Raw genomic sequence first — 5,474 nt, forward strand, 5'->3', positions numbered from 1 at the left:
TCCAAGGAGAACAGTCCCAACCTCTCCGATCTATCTTTGTAACTGAAGGTTATCATCCCTGGAACCATTCTTGTAAACCTCTTCTGCACTCTCTCCAATGTGTCACATCCTTCCTATAATGTGGCGCCCAGAACTGTATACAATACCCCAGCTGTAGTCTAATGAGTGTCTAATATAAATTCAGCATAACCTCCCTGCTCTTGCACTCAATGCCCCTATTAATAAAGCCCAGGATACCATATGCTTTATTAACTGCTCTCTCCACCTGTCCTGCCACCTTCAATGATCTATGCACATATACACCCAAGTCTTTCTGCTCCTGCACCCCCTTCAAAATTTCACCCCTTATTTTATATTATTTGCTCATGTTCTTCCCACCAAAATGCATCACCTCACACTTCTCCACATTGAACTTCATCTGCCATCTATCTGCCCACTGCACCAACTTGTCTATGTTCTTTTGAAGTTCTATACTGTCCACCTCACAGTTTACAATGCTTCCAAGTTTTGTATCATCCGCAAACTTTGAAATTATCCCCTGCACACGAAGATCTAGACCATTAATATATATATATCAGAAAAAGCAAGGGTCCCAATACCAACCCGTGGGAAACTCCACTACAAACCTTCCTCCAGCCCAAAAAAATATCCATTGACCATTACCCCCTGCTTCCTGTTTTTCGGCCAATTTTATACCCAGGTTGTGCTTGTCCCTTTTATTCCATGAGCAATTCCAACCAAAACTCCTTTCATTCTCACCACGCTCTGCATAAAGACATTTCTCCTGAATCTGCTGTTGGATTCAGTTAGTGACTATCATATTTATGGTGCCTAGTCTGGATGTCCCTCATAAGTAGAAACATCTTCTTTATATCCACCCTATTAAACCCTTTAACGGTCTTAAAGACAGCTCTCAGTCCCTCCTCAAACTTCTTTGTTCAAGAGAAAAGAAAAGAGTCCCAGCCTGTTCTGTCCTTGTGTCATCACGATTGTGCTGGGAGACAGCGGCAATTCCAGCTATCTGTTGTTCACATTAATAACTGAGAGGATCCTGCAGGAGCTCTCCTGTGGGATTCAGAATTCAGCTCCCACTCAGGCTGAAAGCAAACGACAGATTCCTCTCACGGATATTACACCTCCAACATCCTGCCAGGCAATGAGCTCATCCGACCAGCCCAAGTTATTAAACTCTTTGTTTCCCATCCTCATTAGGAAATCTAGCAGGGAGCTGCAGTTAAAGCAACTCAGTGACCCTGAAGCTGAGGGGTCTTTAAAGGTGTCTCCCCACCTGCAATGGCCCCGTCCACCCCCCCACCACCCCCACCCCGGCCTTGGGAAAGGTAGCTTTGCAGAGTTTTCTCTCCCCCTGTGTCACGAGGCAGTTTGGAATCTCCCTGTGGTCGGATGGTTTTGTTTTTATTCTGGATTGAGTGGAGCTCCAGATCTCCCTCTCTCTCTTTCTTTCTCTCTCCATCTGTGGGGTTCAGTTCCATCCTCCACCCCCCACACTGCACCCCCCCTCCCCCCCTCTCTCTCTAACTGTGTCTCCTGTCCCTCTGCAGGCTGTGTAATGTCCTCCCAAAGCGCTCCTAAGAAGCTGGAGACGAGAGCTGGACACCCAGCAGCAGGTTGGAAGCTTCACTCACTGTGGGCAGTGGGAGGGCTGCTTTTGTACACAGTCACAGTCGCTATTTTGTATTTGATGTGGTAAAGTGTGAGGGTGTGTGGAGTGATGCAGTGTTTAAACAAGCAGAGTTGATTCCAGGAACCTGTTGCTGTAGCAGGGCACCTGCCTCTTACAATGGGCTTATTCCTAGGTTTGACTTTTTTTTGGTCCTTCACAGGATGTGGTCTTTGCTGGCTGGGCCAGCATTTATTGCCCACCCCTAGTTACCCCTTGAGAAGGTGGTGGTGAGCTGCCTTCTTGAACCGCTGCAGTCCATGTGGTGTAGGTACACCCACCGTGCTGTTAGGGAGGGAGTTCCAGGATTTTGACCCAGCAACAGTGAAGGAACAGCGATATATTTCCAAGTCAGGATGGTGCGTGACTTGGAGGGGAACTTCCTGGTGGTGGTGTTCCCTTGTCTGCTGCCTTGTCCTTCTAGGTGGTAGTGGTCATGGGTTTGGAAGGTACTGTTGACTAGGAGCCACAGTAAGGGATTCAGCAGGCATTTTAGCCCCAGGTGTTTGCTGGGGGAGGGGGGAAGGGGGCAGTGGGGAGGGGGCAGCTGCAGGTGTGGCTGTACTTGCAGTGTTTCTCCAGAATGCGTGAGCTTAGGACAGGGTCAGTTGGGGGAACAGGAGGTTGAGGTGATTCATTCCCCCCTCCTCCCTCTCTCCTCCTCATGGAGAAACTCTCAATGCTCTTGCATCCAGGTCTGAAAACCAGAGGTGATGCTGGGAACAGGCTGCATGATGCAGCCCCCTGTCCTGCCCCAGTGTGTACCAACCTTCTCACTGGTGTTACCCCTTCCCACACACCAGTAAAATGGAATATAAAGGGAAGGAAGTGAGCTTCAGCTGCAGGAATCTCAGTCAGAGTTGCCACATCTGCAGTAACTGTGTTCAGCCCTGGACAGAGCACCTCAGGAAGGGAGATGTTGGCTTTGGAGGGGGCGCAGCCCAGGTTCCCCATGACATTGAGACTAAAGGAACAAAATGATGAGGTTGCATAGACTAGGCTGGGGTTTCCTTGAGAATGGGGGATTATGGGATGATTTATTTGAGCTATTTAATTTGATTAAAGGAAGTGATAGGGTCGATAGAGAGAAACTATTTCCACTGGAAGTGGGGGAATCCCAGAACAAGGAGGCAGAACCTTCACTTTTGAGCCAAGAGATTCAGGGGTGATGTCAGGAAGCATTTCTTAGCTCAAATGGGAGTGGAAATCTGGAACTCTCTCCCCCAAAAAGCTACCAAAGCTGGGGATCATTTCGAAACAGAGATTGAGAGCCATTTGTTGGGGAAGGTGACTAAGCGAAAGGGGACCAAGGTCAGTGGATGGAATTCAAATGCAGATCAGCCACAATCTAATTGAATGGTGGAACAGGTTGGAGTGGCTGAATGGTCTCCTCCTTCTCCTATGCTCCCATGTGGGATGTGGGCATCGCTGGCTGGGCCAGCATTTATTGTCCATCCCTAATTGCCCTTGAGAAGGTGTTGGTGAGCTGCCTCAATATTTCAACATAATGTGCTGTCTTTAAAAATTCATGTTGTTTTTGATAATCTTAACTCCAACAAGAGAGAATCCAACCATTTCCCCTTGAGGTTCAATGGCATTACCATCACTGAATCCCCCACTATCAACATCCTGGGGGTTACCATTGACCAGAAACTGAGCTGGACTAGATATATAAATACTGTGGCTACAAGAGCAGGTCAGAGGCTAGGAATCCTGACTCCCCAAACCCTGTCCATGGTGGTCTACAAGGCACAAGTCAGGAGTGTGATGGAATATTCCCCATTTGCCTGGATGAGTGCAGCTCCCACAACACTCAAGAAGCTCAATGTCTTTCAGGGCAAAGCAGCCCACTTGATTGACACCCCATCTACAAACATTCACTCCCTGCACCACTGACACACATTGGCAGCAGTGTGTACCATCTACATGATGCACTGCAAGTATTCACTAAGAGCCCCACCTGGAAGTTCCCCTCCAAACCACTCACCATCCTGACTTGGAAATATATCGCCGTTCCTTCACTGTCGCTGGGTCAAAATCCTGGAACTCCCTCCCTAACAGCACTGTGGGTGTACCTACACCACATGGACTGCAGCGGCTCAAGAAGGCAGCTCACCATCACCTTCTCAAGGGGCAACTAGGGATGGGCACTAAATGCTGGCTCAACCAGTGAAGCCCACAATTTTATTGTGGACCTCGTTCCTTATTTAAATAATGTGATTGAATTGCTGTTTGTCACCCATCAGGAGCATCACTGGCAAAGCATCAATCTCAGGCTGCTTGCCTCTGATGAGCTCCGGAGAGGGGGGGTGGGTGGGGGGGACAGTGGGAGGGGCTGGGGGTGGATGGGGGTGCAGTTGCGAGGCTGGAGCCTGGCAGCCCTCCTCAGGTCTTCGCTCCCGTCCCTCCTGCCTCCACATCGACCCGAGGTTGCTAGGCCTAGGAACATCACCCTAGGAAAGCAGGCCCGATCCCTGTCCCAATGTCCTGGCTGGGACAGCCAATCTGGCAATGGGGCCCCAAACAGATCTTGGGCTCACAGTAGCCACAGCCCAGTGTTAGGCCATCGCCAGAGCTGTCCGATAAACTTAGCAATGGCCTGAAACACTCGTATTCATTGGGCTCTCACACTTTCCAGTTCTCACAAGTATCTGTAAAGTGTTTTGGGGTGACCTGGCATTGTGAAAGGTGTGATGGAGACCCAACTGTTCCTTTTCTGTCCTTTTCAGATCTTCCATCATAAAGACTTTCTCTAATTCTCAGCAAGTAACAGCTTCTTTTACAAACTCGTTCTCTCCCTGGATTTCAACATGAAACTAACTCCAGCCTCGATATTTTCTCCTCCCACTTTACATTCTCCACTGCAGGTGGAATCTTCCCAGGTTTGCGCTCAGTCTGGTAGCGGCTGGGGAGGAGTGAGGTTTCACCCACCGGCCGCAATGGCAGCTTTCCCACGCCAATATCGTCCCAATCCCACCGCATTAATTATGCATTCCTGGGAAACAGGCCATTTCCATTGCGGGCAGATACTCATTCACCCGCCACACCATCACCTCGCCCCTTCATCACGCCGGGCGCCACATTGAAAGTACAGTCGCTCGTGCCCCTCTCAGTGCTTCCTGCCCAGAACCTGCTGCAGGGAAGACAGGATGGCTCCAAAAGGCAAAAAGACCGCAGCACCCCCACCCCCCCACCCCCCCACTCGGATTAGTGACATGTCCCCCGAGCAGTGCAGGCCGGCACGATGTCCTCTACCCCTGCTCTGGGCAAAGACCAGCAAGGTGACCAATCCAGCAAGGGAGGTGGTGACAGCAGTGGTCAGCACCAACACCCTGCAAAAGAGGACAGCCCCCCAGTGCTGAGAAAGGATGAATGATCTCATGATCTCCTCCGTTCCACCAGGGTAAGTCACTTTTCTCATCCCTCTCAGCTCACACGCTCACAAACCCATCCCACATCCACAGGGATCTCACATCTCAAGGGACAACACCACTAACTCACACACACACACCCTCACATCTCCAAGAGGCTGATTCCCTCTCGAGCTGGTGTCCTCATCCCATCCATGGCCCCACTCACCACACAGACATTCCCCTCGGCGCCATGTGTCCTGCTCACACTCTCTCCATCTGTTCCCATACAGTTGAGGCCTGTTCACAGCAGCAGGGAGAGGTCCCAGGCGGGGGGGGGGTTGGAGTGGCCCACATTAGGCCCCTCACTCACTTTGAGGACTGTGGCATTGCGTTAACCAGTGAGGACATGGATCCTGCCTACAGCAACAGTGAGGTCAGCA

General features: G+C 50.5%; 1 protein-coding gene across 1 annotated transcript in view; it reads left to right on the forward strand.

The window, feature by feature from the left end:
* Positions 1 to 1,608: 1,608 nt before the first annotated feature.
* Positions 1,609 to 5,474, forward strand: part of LOC121269268 (death-associated protein 1-like) — a 30,325-nt gene continuing 26,459 nt past the window's right edge. The window contains exon 1 of the mRNA XM_041173844.1: positions 1,609 to 1,628. The gene's annotated coding sequence lies outside the window, so the exon portion shown is untranslated. The remainder of the gene's footprint in view (positions 1,629 to 5,474) is intronic.

Source organism: Carcharodon carcharias, chromosome 23 (genome assembly GCF_017639515.1).
Source record: "Carcharodon carcharias isolate sCarCar2 chromosome 23, sCarCar2.pri, whole genome shotgun sequence".
Classification (NCBI taxonomy): Eukaryota; Metazoa; Chordata; class Chondrichthyes; order Lamniformes; family Lamnidae; genus Carcharodon; species Carcharodon carcharias.